Source organism: Pteropus medius, unplaced genomic scaffold (assembly GCF_902729225.1).
Source record: "Pteropus medius unplaced genomic scaffold, Ma_sr-lr_union100, whole genome shotgun sequence".
NCBI classification, from domain to species: Eukaryota; Metazoa; Chordata; class Mammalia; order Chiroptera; family Pteropodidae; genus Pteropus; species Pteropus medius.
Window position 1 is genome coordinate 6054312 of NW_024349803.1, and position 12610 is coordinate 6066921.

The window sequence follows — 12610 nt, forward strand, 5'->3', positions numbered from 1 at the left end:
ATTGAATTTCTCAGGATTCCTTTACTGCTTTTGGAAATTCTTTGTTTTTGAAAATGTTTTGAAGTACTTTCTTCCTTTTGGAGAGAGTTAAAAAAAAACAACACCATCTTCATTTCTGGAGATAAAAGCTATAAAATACAGGTATGAGAGATGATCAAGGGATATAGCCAATTGGTCCAACCCAAGATAGCCTAAAGATCAAGGATAAACATAACTGGAGGTTATACTATCAAAGGGATAAGACACTAAGATCACACGACTGAAACATAAGAGTCAGCACAAGAATTGGGGGTAATTGTTCACAAGAAATCTTTACAGACATTACCTATGCGTTCATGTACTTTATTTTTGTTACATGCTTGGAATATATAGCATATAATAATATATTATAATTATTAAACATTGCATATACATATTGCAAAATAAAATAACTGTAGAAATATTCTAAACAAAAAGAAATTCTACCATTTACTGCAGAATGAGAAAGAACACTGTAGCAAATTGAATAATAAAAAAAGTCAAGAGATATTCTTGCACATTATTTGAAATGATGTATTCAAGGATGTTCATTTCAACTTTGTAAAAGCAAAGGATTGGAAAGACCAAAATGTCCATCAATAAGAGAGAAGTTGAATTCTCTTTTATCTGTATAATGAAATAATGTTCAACCTTTCAGCATTCATTCTTGCCATAAGAATGAGGCAAATTTTATAGACCCATTTCAAAGATAAAAAAATGTAAGATACTGAATTGTGGGTGTGGCTTGCTACCTCTGTGTAAAAATCAACTATATATACAAACATGTATATATGCATATAGGTATATTATTCACAAAGATATATATTTATGTACACATATAAGATATTTAGAATAATGGAACAGTTGATACTTTCTAGTTCTCATTTTTGTAACATTTTAGAATACCTGGGATTAAAAAAATATATATATTATCAAAGAAAAATTCAAATGCTATCAGTTTTTAAGTGTATTTTTGGGGGACCTGAATTTAGCTTCACCGATACTTCAATAAAACAAATTATCAGTCCAATGGTAGTACTAGTAGTTGCAGCAGTTTTTACTGAGCTCTTGCTATTTTCCAGGAACTTTTCCATGCACTTTAGATGTGCATAGAAATTTTTACAAGAACTCTATAAAGTAGGTATTACTTTTGTTCATTTTAAGAAGAGGAAACTGAGGCACAGAGAGAACGAGTTACTAGTCTAACTCTCTCTCCCTCTCTTAAGTGTAGACCGTGACTGTGTTCTTTACTTGTCAAGGATGAGGGACAGCCAGTACCATTTTTATCATCAAAGTTCTTGTCTGATTTCAGCAGAGCCCCTGCCAGGATGAATTTCTTGTTCACTCTGAAAACAGCACTTGATATGCATGCTTCCACCCTACCTCAGAGAGCTTTAATGAGCACTGATAGATGAATATATGTTAAATGTGTTAACATTTTAAAGAAAAATGACATGCATTCTATGATTCTATGATTCTAAAATACTTAAGATAGACAAATTTTACAATCTCAATACAGGAGATGTTACCATTTACCTATCTAGTAATTTCTACAAAAAAAGAATATCCCTTTTCTATTTGGATCTCATGCATTTTAAGAAAACTATTCCCTTTTTAAATAAGATAAGTCTTCCTCAAAAAATTAAAAATAGAACTACCACATGACCCAGCAATACCACTTCTGGGTATTTATCCAAAAAAATCCAAAACACTAATTCGAAAAGATATATGCATCCCTATGTTCATTGCCACATTATTTATAATAGATAAGATATGGAAGCAACCTAAGTGCCCACCAATAGACAACTGGATAAATATTCCATATATACAATGGAATATTACTCAGCCATAAAAAGAATGAAATCTTACCATTTGTGACAGCATGGGTGGACCTATGGGGTATTATGCTAAGTGAAATAAGTCAGACAGAGAAAGACAAATACCACATGATTTCATTTATATGTAGAATCTAAAAAAACAAAATAAACAAACAAAACAGAAACAGATTCACAGATACTAAGAACAAACTGATGGTTCCCAGGTAGGAACCCAGCTATGGGCTGGGTGAAAAAGGTGAAGAATTAAGAAGTACAAATTGGTAGTTACAAAATAGCCATGGAGATGTAAAGTACAGCATAGGGAATATAGTAGATAATATCATAGTAACTAAGTATGGGGTCAGAAGGGTACTAATGTCAGGGGGATCACTTTGTAAGTTATATAAATGCCTAACCGCTATGCCATACACCTGAAACTAATATAATATTAAATGTCAACTGTAATTAAAAAGAAATTTGAAAGGCAGGTCTAAAGAAACTTTAATTGAAGGAAAATTGCAGCAGAAATTCCTAAGGCATGAGGACAACAGGTATGTTAAAGAGTAACTGAAAAACAAAAAGATGGCAAAGGAATAATGATAGCTCCCACTGACAAGCGATAAAAAGGACAAAAATCTATCTGAGCCAAACTGTTTTATAGCCCTCTACTTTTAATAAGGACAGAGCTGGCTCAGAACAAGCACAATTCTGAAAATTATAAAATATGATAATATTAGGTAATATAGTCAATAATATTGTAATAACTATGTATGGTGTTTAATGGGTACTAGATTTACTAGGGTGATCACTTTATGAGTTATATAAATGTCTAGTCACTATGTTGTACACCTGAAATTAATATAATATTATATGTTAACTGTAATTAAAAATAAAAAAAATATTAAAAAAAATACGATAATGTCCATATGTCTTTTATGGGAGATTATCAAAACGTTTTACCCAAAGAGAACAAATTGACAACCTCCTTATTGTTTAGAGCAAACCTCTTGCCTAGACTATTGGAGGTTTTACCAGAGATGGCAGAAAAGCAGAGGGAGACTTCTGTCCTTTGATTTTGAATGCAAACTCCCTCTGATATAGGAACTTGGGCTTGTGAAATATGCAGCAATGATACTTTAGCGAAACATAAGCAAGAAAATGGTAGACTATATTGTGAGAGGGCATTGTGGCTTGCTCATAGAAGGCCTTTCTCAGCATGGTCAGCTATGAACTGTAAGCCAGAACACTGCTTATGGCAGCAGGAAGGTTACAAAGCAGTGAACATCTTTCCTCTCTAAATAGTCTGGCTTATAAAGAGAATAGCTGTATTGAGCCAATAACAATGTGGAACACAGTAGGAAGAGAAGAGAGTCTGGAGCAAAATGGAATTAGAGGTGAAGAGCTGGAAGAAAGACTATTCTATTTATTGATTTTTATGGATTCTGCTTTTAAGCCTTTGCTCAGAGAGATGGACCATGTTCTTGGTGTGGCTACTTAAAACTTCCTGATGTCAGAGAAAGGTGGAAAGGGGAGAAGACACCTCCCCTCCCTTTTTTTTGCAGTAGAAATAGAAATGTCAGCAAAAGGTATTGGGTTTTTTTTCTTTGTTCTTTTTATCAGCAAAGCCAGCGTGCTGCTATTGTTTGCTTGTCTAACAAAAATGAAATCAAGGCTTTCACTGAAAGACCTTTTATGCTTCTGCCAAATGCTGAGTCAACAGTCCAACTTCTGCAAAAGCTTGCTTTGATGATCCTAGACAGTTTCTGTTCATGTCTTGTACAAGTCACAAAGAAGAAAGAGGGATAATAGAAAGTAGAATGGGACAGAAATGAAATTAGTTCTGTGAAGGCTATTTGGGCTGGTATCAAATCAGTTCCTCAGGGAGGCAGAACTGGAATTATGAACTTTCTACTACATATGTTTTGTGGTTATTTCATATGCTATCATAAAAAATTAATATTTTGTAAAATCTTCATCCTCATTCAACAGAATGCATTCAACGATTCTCAGCAAAACCTTTTGCAATCTATATAACTTCCCTGGGAATTTTAATTTATTGATTCTTTAAACTGTGGTTACTCTACCTGATCAGCACAACCAAGGTTTTGATGCAAAAGCAGATAAGCAGCCCCCAATCCAGAGGCTTGTTAGGGTCTGAGGGTGCTAAATGGTTTACTCTGGCCCCTCCACTGGCAGAATTGAAGTTCATCTCTCACAGTCCAATTGGTAGAGTCTTGAGTGAGATCCCAAGTCTATGAGTTAACAGTGATAACTTGTAAGGATGATGATGGCATTTTGAGCTAGAAAGAGTCAAGCTTCCTTTTGAGACATTCAAGTCACCGCCCATCCCCTCCTGTCTGGTTTGTGGCACTGGATTTGCCAACTTCCAGGAAACTTGCCATGGAAGAAATGTCCAAGAACATAATCAAAAAAAGACAGCAGCAGAGAATGGTTGGTTGCTTTTTTCGAACATAAAATACTCTAATAATCTGAAATTGTATTATGGAAGTGCCACTCAAATCAATGCAGACTCTTACAAACAATAATAATCAGGGTGTTCGTGTGATAAATTTTGGCTATGGTAATATATCCATCTTCTTACTTAAAATATTGGGAGATTGCTCCCAATGTTGAACTAGCTTTTTCCCTTTTGCCAACACATATTCTATCAAATGGAAGAACGGGTGAGGGAGTTAAGGTGTGAAACTGAGGGAAACAAAGGAAAGAGTCAACAGTTTCCAAGACCTGATTTCTTAATCTCCTGATACTGTGTAGACTTGGGCTATGGGTGCAAGTCAACTGATAATGTAATAAATTAACTCAAACATTAAGATACAGTCATTTTACTTAAAAAAAAAAAATGAAAATGCCCTTTACTCTACCCACTTTGACCCTATATAGTTTAATTCCAGTTGATTTTGTAATATTTTGCAATTTCACTTCCCCTTTGTCATTTATTTGATTTCACTAGAAACAGAATATTTACTCTGCATTTCTGTTACTCACAATTTGGGCCACAAATGGGCTGGAACAGAGGGGAGACTGCAGATGAGGGTGAATCTTATTTTCTGTTATTCAAAATTATAGACACATGGTATTTTTCAGGAGATAATTTATATATTGGTCAAGTTTAAATAAAAAGATAATGCAGTATTATTAAGTTGATGTCAATAAGAATACAACACAAGTTGTAGGCCTTCCATGTTATTTTGCAAAATTCTCTAAAAACAAAGTGTGGATTTCACTGTCTTTCCTTTATTTAAAAATCTCTAACATAAAATTTTAGTAGAATCGTAACCATAAGTGACTCCTGAATGGTCAAAGAAAGAGGAAATCAGGGCTATTAGAGCTTGTGGGTTAAATGAAGTATAAGTAGTTTAGAGCAGAGACTTTGAAATCCAAGAGACCTGATTTGAATGACTCTGGCTTTCCAGTGATAAGACATTGGGGAAGCTAAATACCTTATCTAAAGTCTTGAGTTTCTCAAACCTATTAAACGGAATAATAATAGTGTCTTCCTTTACAGGATCGTGAGGAAAATTAAATGAGATGATGTGTTAAAGTCCATACACAAAGTAACAGTATGCAAAATAATGAGATAGGATGATATATTACATACGATATTTCTTTGAAATTGGTCTAAAGTTAACCAGAATTTTGGATTAACTAGAATACCTTTCCTTCGCCATCTGAGATAGCATAGAAAACCTTACTAACAAATTAATAACTTTTTTGAGGAAGGTGCTAAATAATGATTTACCACATTTTGCTCATTTTAGAACTAAGGCACCATGGACCCATAGTCTATTTGAATTTCTCACTGTATTATTCATCAGGGACATTTTGCAAAACCTGCACTTATTCATGTTTTAGAACTAATTTATTTGCTGACAGAGATCGAAATTCAAGAATAAAAACTATTCATTTTAATATGTGTAAATAATCAAATGGCCTGTTTAGCATATATAAATATAGAAATAAAAAATAATGACGCCTTCCGGCTTGAACTATTTTACAATTTTTATGAGTATTCAGATATGGTTGTCAAGAATGAACACTTGAACTTCTTCCCTTTTGCTAATAACAGTCTAAAAGTCTGTTTGCCTTGTCATGGTTAGTCCAAGGAAACTCAAACACAAGTATTATATACCAGCTGGAACCATACTGAGGAAACAAAAGTTATTGAGTACTCAGTAGGCAGGTGCTCCTCTTAAGTTATTTAATTCTCACTACTGCCTCTCAAGGTAAGTATCAATAGCCTTAGTTTATAGATGAGAGAACTTTGGCTCAAGGAGATTAAGAGACTTACTTGCCTATGATCCTTTTACCACATTATATTTCCTTCAAGTGCTGATGACTAAAATGTCTAAATGTAATAATTTCATAGCAGATTGGAAATCTTGCTCACTTCAAAACTCTTTATGGAAAAAAAAGTAAGACTAAATTTTTCTCAAGTCTGGTAATACTGGGAGTGTTTGGATTATCTAGTAAGAACACTTGAATTGGAAAATCCTCAGCAATGTGTATATTGCAAAAAGGGCAATGCAGAACTTAATTTTAGTAAGAAAAAAAAAACACACAGAAAGGCCTTTTCCTTAATCAGTTAGTATTTTAATAATGGTTTCAAACTGTTAAACCACAGAATAGGTATTTCATTTTTCCTCGTGACCCAACTCTGAAAATATGGTCAAAACTAGATAATTTCTTATAATGAAAGCATGTTTTTGTTAATAAAAAATATTGTAAGTCCAAATTCTTTATATATGAACAGTGTTATACTTTAAAAAAGACATTTTCATTGCAAATAATAATGAAATCTATTGACAATAAAATTAGAGGTTTCTGGGATAGGATTAAATGGGCAGGGGGAGCCAGGCCATGATTAAAAAAAAAAAAAATTGTGGCAACTGTATATGGGTAGATACATATGTATATATGTCAATGAATCCTCATGTCATTTTTGCCAGATTTTGTCAATAATTTTAAGTCAATATATTAGTAAGGTATAGAGGAACACAAAAAACTAAATATATATGTTAAGGTAAACTTTGAGAAAAACTACTGGAGACAAATAAAAAACAACCACATGAAAAATTACAATGAAGTCCAGTCAATGATTCTGTGGGAGCCTCAAGCTTGCCAACACAACTGAAAAGTATTTTCTGACACTATCTGCCTGCACAAGACTGTCTCTAGCATCACCGTCCAAGAAAACATAACAGGAGCCACATAAAATTTCATTTTCTAGCAGCTACATTTTAAAAAATAAACAAGAGAAATTTGTTTTTAAAATATATCTTCTTTAACCGTATATATACCCAAAGTATTATTTCAACATGTAATCAACAGAAAAATTATTAATGCAATATTTTACCTTTTTCATATTAAACCTGCTGTGTGTTTTAAGTATTCAGTAGCCACATGGGTTAGTGGCTACTGTATTGGAAACAGTTCAAATCTTGCTGAATTATGCAGAATTGTTAGGGATTTATTTAGGATCTCAACATTGATATAATGAGGTTGGTCAATATAACAGCAATGGGGAGTTGGATAAGCAGGTGATTAACTGTCTTGTGAATACCCTAAAATCTTAAATCTCTCCTTCCTTTTATCCTTACACCACTGATAAACACTACTGATACCTAAAAGGTTGTACAATATTATAAGTATATATCACATGATTTGGAAGGGCATCTTCTGTTGTTCTCCTTTTCTCATCATAAATTTAATATGTGTGCACTATGAAAGTGTCAGAAAAGCTAATGGAAAATCGGATTTTGAATAAAAAGTTAAATCCAGAAAGAGAAGTTTGAGGGTCCTGCCTTGAGTTTGTCACCCTTTAAAAAAAGAGTAGGGTAAAAACTGATTTAGCAGAAGAAAGAAAGAAGAGACAAGTCCTCTTATCTTTCCTGACTCTCATGTTTAATTTTAAGAAGGATATTACAAACTTGTGCAAATACAATGAAAGGAAACCAGGAGAATTGTGAAAAGGCTTGAAACCACATCCTGCAAGCAACAGTTGAAAGCACCAGGAATATGACTTTTGGAGAAGCTGTGGCTGGGGTTAGAGGGATAAGCAGAGAAGAGGGAGTGAGATAGAGTAATTACCCATATAGGCAAATACTTAAAGGGATGTTACATATAGGAAGAAAAAGCATGAAAACAAACCAACCAACAAAACTACTCATGAAAGAGAGAGCATGTTGACTGAATACAGAGAGAGTGGGCTTTCTAAAACTGCAATTAAAAAAAAAAAGTGTCTTGAGAGGCAGGGAATTTTCCACTATAGGCAATGGGCAGGGAGGGGCAATTCATGATGCATAAGGCTCCTCCCAACTCCCAGTATCAATTTTATCCGTCCCAAATTTTGAACAGGCAGTAAGAAGGTTATATAGTTCACTGGCCTTGATGTTACAAGTCCTGTGATTAAATCTCTGCTCAACCTTTAGGACTTAGGGTCACCTTGAGCAAGTCTCTTGGACTCTCTGGGTTTGCTTCCTCTATAAAATAGAATACCCACAGTTACTCCTTAGATTATTGAAAGGCTTTGCAACCTGTAAGATGCCTCATAAACACGGGTTTCTGTTTCCATGGGATGAGCCAAAAAGTCCTCTTAACAGCAGCCCTCCTGTTTCTTTTTTCTTTTCCCTTTCTACTCCATGTCGAATTTCTTCTTCCCACACCCAGCTATTCCTAGTACCACCCCTTAGATGCACCTTATCTAACTGCTGCAGTACAGGAACGTCTACTGTAAATACAGTCTTTTTCTAACTCAATGTAGGCCAGTAAATAAAGTCAAGAAGCAAAGTCTGTAAGTACTGTCTACACTTTTCATCCTGCAATCACAATCTCTGAAAAAAAAACCTGTCAACCACTGAAAGGGATTCCAAAGAAATCACAATTTCGAGATTGCTCTGCAGAGTAGTAAACCCCGTATCAAAGACCTTTAACCCTCATAAAATAATGTATCCATGCAAGCCACCCTATACTATCATCTTTTGAAGTTTGCAACAGAATTAATTACTTTTGAACTGTGGTCTTTAGAGTTCAGGTCTGGGAGGGGAGAATAAACTTCCTTAATTAAACCTTTACCAACAGCTAACACATAGTATCCTCTCTTTTCTCTAACCTGACTCCCCTCCCCCAGCTCCCATATATGTTGAGAGACATTGGTATCGAGGAGTCAGATTGCTTGCGTTCAAACACGAAGTCCACTACTGTGAGGAGGGGCCTCAGTTTATCTGCAAAACGAGGATAATTCTTCACAGAGTTGAGGATTAAGCAAACCCCTTGATACGTGATTAGCAGACAACAAATGGGAGCTATCAGTATTTTCGTTCAGGCACTGCCCCCTCAAAAACATCAACCAAGCTTTGGTCTCTGAGACTGCCCAGAGCAACCAAACTTTAAATCTTTTTCAACTGTCTTTGTGGGAGTGTCAATAGCAAGTGAACCTGCTGGCTCGCAGTCCAGCCAAACCGGACAGTGGGCTGAGCCTTCACACTACCTAGCGGATACTACCTAGTGGCACTTGAAGTCGAGGGATAGGCGGTAGAAATGCTTTAAAACAGGACGTCAGAGGATTAAGAGCGCAAAACCCTGGGCCGCAAAGCACAGCTCTCAGGACTCAGAGCCACTTGCCGAGGGGCGTGGCCCTCGGGGAACACGCCTGGGGAGTTTGGCCCTTAGCGCGCGCGCGCTCAGGGGCGTGTCCTCAGCACGCGCCGAAGGGTGGGTCCTCCTCACGCGCTGCGTGGACTCCAAATCCCACAGTCGGCCTCGCTACTCTGCGCATGTGTAATTGCTGGGGGCGTCGTGGGGCTGGCCGGCGGAATACGGAATTTTGGGGAAAGAGGGAGCATAGGGCAGGGAGCGGGGCAATGCTTTACGCGATGGGGCGGGCAGAAGACGGAAAAGTTGAAATCAGCTGACAGGGTCTCGTGACGGCCTGGGTGGGGGCGACGCAGGCGTGTTAGAGCGTGGTCGCTCTAAGCCTGAGCGAAGATGGCGGCCTCCAGAGTGAACCTCTGAGAGGCAGAGGGAGGAGGCGGAGGCGGAGGGGGCGGGGAGGCAGCGCCGCCGCGGCATCAGGAACCCGCGGCAGCTGAGCTACAGGGCGCCGGCGGGAGAAAGGGGAAGTGGTGAGGAAGAGAAGGTCGGAGGTCGCTTCATCCCACTTTGGACGCAGAGCCGGCGGCGGGAGGAGCTCGGATTGGAGCTTCTCCAGCCTCCCGCAAGGTAAACCACTCCGGGTACCAGACTCGGGCTTTGCGTTACCCGCTACGCACGCCGTGGGGACTCGGGGAGCTAAGGGCAGGGAAAAGAAGGAATGGTGTCTTGGCCACTGCAGCGTCCATCTGTTAAGGAAAGCAGATTACCCTCCCCCCAGGCTGCCGCTCCTGGTTCCTCCTATTCTAAGATTTAATCCAGTGACATTCGCTCAGGAGGGCGCTGCCATGGTCAGCCCCACCTCTGCTTCGTTTTTTTTGGTTTTCTACCCACCTAAGGCCTGTCACTCCCCTCAGCACATCCTTACCCCGCACATCCTTACCCCACACACCCCTTACTCCCCTCTGGGCTCCGCCCTCGGGATTCCCTTCCAGCCTTGTAGCCTGAGTACTCTTCCTGCTAGATGCTAACAACTCTCGTTTCCTTGGGTCAGCCCTCCCCCAAGCCCCAGACTTTGACTTTCTTTGTTTAGCCTTGTTTCGTTTTGTTAGGAAATGGAGAGCATCCACGTCATTTCTTTTTCAGTTTCTCCCTTTTCCAAAATCAAGTTTTCCTCAAAGCTTTTCCTTCCTGCACAGTAGCTTATTCACGGTGGCCTTTCCTCTGCTACTGTGTGATTTTTGCCTCTGAATGCGGCCTTTGGAGTGGGTAAAGTAGGACTTGGACGCCCAGTGAAGTGGCTGTTAAACGCAGATTTGATTTAATGCACTTAAGGAGAGTGCCTTCCCTTATATTGTCTCCTTATTGTAGGGTGTTCAGTTAACCACTCTTGAGATTATTTCCTTTATCAGTTTCTTGGAGAAAAAAGTAAAAAATCTCCCCGCCCCATGTGGCAGTGGTCTCCCAAAATAATGATTTCCTCTCTCTGTTTTTTCCCCTTGACTCACCCTAATCCTCCTTAAAAAAGGACCTCTACCTGATGCTGTAGGGTAATTTTGAGCTACTTGGAGAGTAGTGTTTTAGGGAAAAAGTAAGGTTTCCAAATATTTCTTCAGGACCTGCCCCAGTGATTGCCTTTCTTGCTGTATTTTCTTATTTTATGGCTCTAATAGATTTATGTGTTTGAAAGTACTGTCTGCAGACTTTGAGGAAATTGCTCACAGTGTTCAGGTTTTGTTGAGTAGTACTAGTACTCTTAGTCTATGGGAATATGAAAAAGGACTTGCTTAAAGAGGAAATTTAGAAAACTACTTGTCAAAAATTAGTGCACAAAAAGACTTGATTTCACTATTCTTTGGTTTCTAGAGAGTGCTTTATTGTTTGACTTAATTTAACATATAAAACCTTGTTAACTTTTTAAGTGTACTATAAAATGTTTAAGCAGCTATGTCTCACTTTTTTTTTTTTTGCTATTAATATCACAGTGGAACATGAGATCTTGTTTAGAAAATATTATACTCCTAGATTGAAAATAGGAAGTTAGAACATGTTAAGGGAGGAAAAGAGTCAGAGGGTTATTAAGAGATAGAAATGTCAAGAACTCTAAGGCTATAGTCTACTTCATGGAACGTACTATCATCTGTATTACACTAGGAGGCAATGGATTTTCCTCTTTTTGTAAAGGGGCAGTAATAAGTAAATAGTCCAAAAAATATGAATGTTATTGGTGAAAAAGTTATGGATTCATGGAAAGCATGAGTTATTTGTAAGAATTTAACATTATCCACAAATAAAGGTCAGCTAGGTGGACTGTACCAATACTGGCTTTATTTGTGAAAAGGTTGATAGTACACTCTGCCTTTCAGTAGATAGAAATTGAGGTTGAAATAAAAAGTTTTAATTAATTTGTTTCCATTCCTCAACCACTTCTATTTACACAGGTGAATGTGAGGTTTCTATTGAACATACCTTTCACCTGCTTCTCTGGTTGAGGTACTTAAAATTAGTAAAATACAGGCATACATTGTTTTACTGTGCTTCACTTTATTGCACTTCACAGATGTTGTGTTTTTACAAATTGAAGTCAATCTCCACCAGCAAAAAAATTAGTACTCACTTTATTGCAATACTTGCTTAATTGCAGTGGTTGGGAACTGAACCTGCAATATCGCTGCAGTGTGCCTGCCATTAGAAAGGCTGTGCAGACAAACTATAGCAAAAATTGATTGCTACTAATAATTTTAGGCCTAAATGTGACTGTAATATTTAAAAGTAGTTAAAGGGGAGTTGTTTGAAAGATTCTTTAAGTCAGTGCTTCTCAATTTTATCAAACCAAATAAATACAGCCTTTTCCCAAGTAATTTGTAACACCTAGTATCCTGAAATAATTTATAAATAATATAACCACTAGCTTTGGCACCCACTGTTACGGCAAAAAAGAACTAACTTAAAATTCATGACTTTTTTTTTTTTTAATTTATGAAAGAGCTGAGGCTATAGAGCAAACCACTGGCCAGAATTTAAAAAGAGAAAGAATAGATATGAATTCACATTCACCTTTGTTAAACACACTGGACACTGGTAAGAGTTCAGCTAGAATAGCTAACAAATTGATGAAGGTTGCATGTACCTTCTTCCAATCTCTTTATCCATAAACCTCACTAGGT

The 12610-nt window shown here is 37.3% G+C and overlaps 1 protein-coding gene across 4 annotated transcripts in view; it reads left to right on the forward strand.

Moving 5' to 3' along the window:
* Nucleotides 1-9809: 9809 nt before the first annotated feature.
* Nucleotides 9810-12610, forward strand: part of DNAJC13 (DnaJ heat shock protein family (Hsp40) member C13) — a 108165-nt gene continuing 105364 nt past the window's right edge. For 2 of the 4 annotated variants that reach the window (XM_039837143.1, XM_039837144.1), the window contains exon 1: nucleotides 9810-10073. The gene's annotated coding sequence lies outside the window, so the exon portion shown is untranslated. The remainder of the gene's footprint in view (nucleotides 10074-12610) is intronic. The other 2 variants (XM_039837141.1, XM_039837142.1) reach the window with 1 other exon arrangement.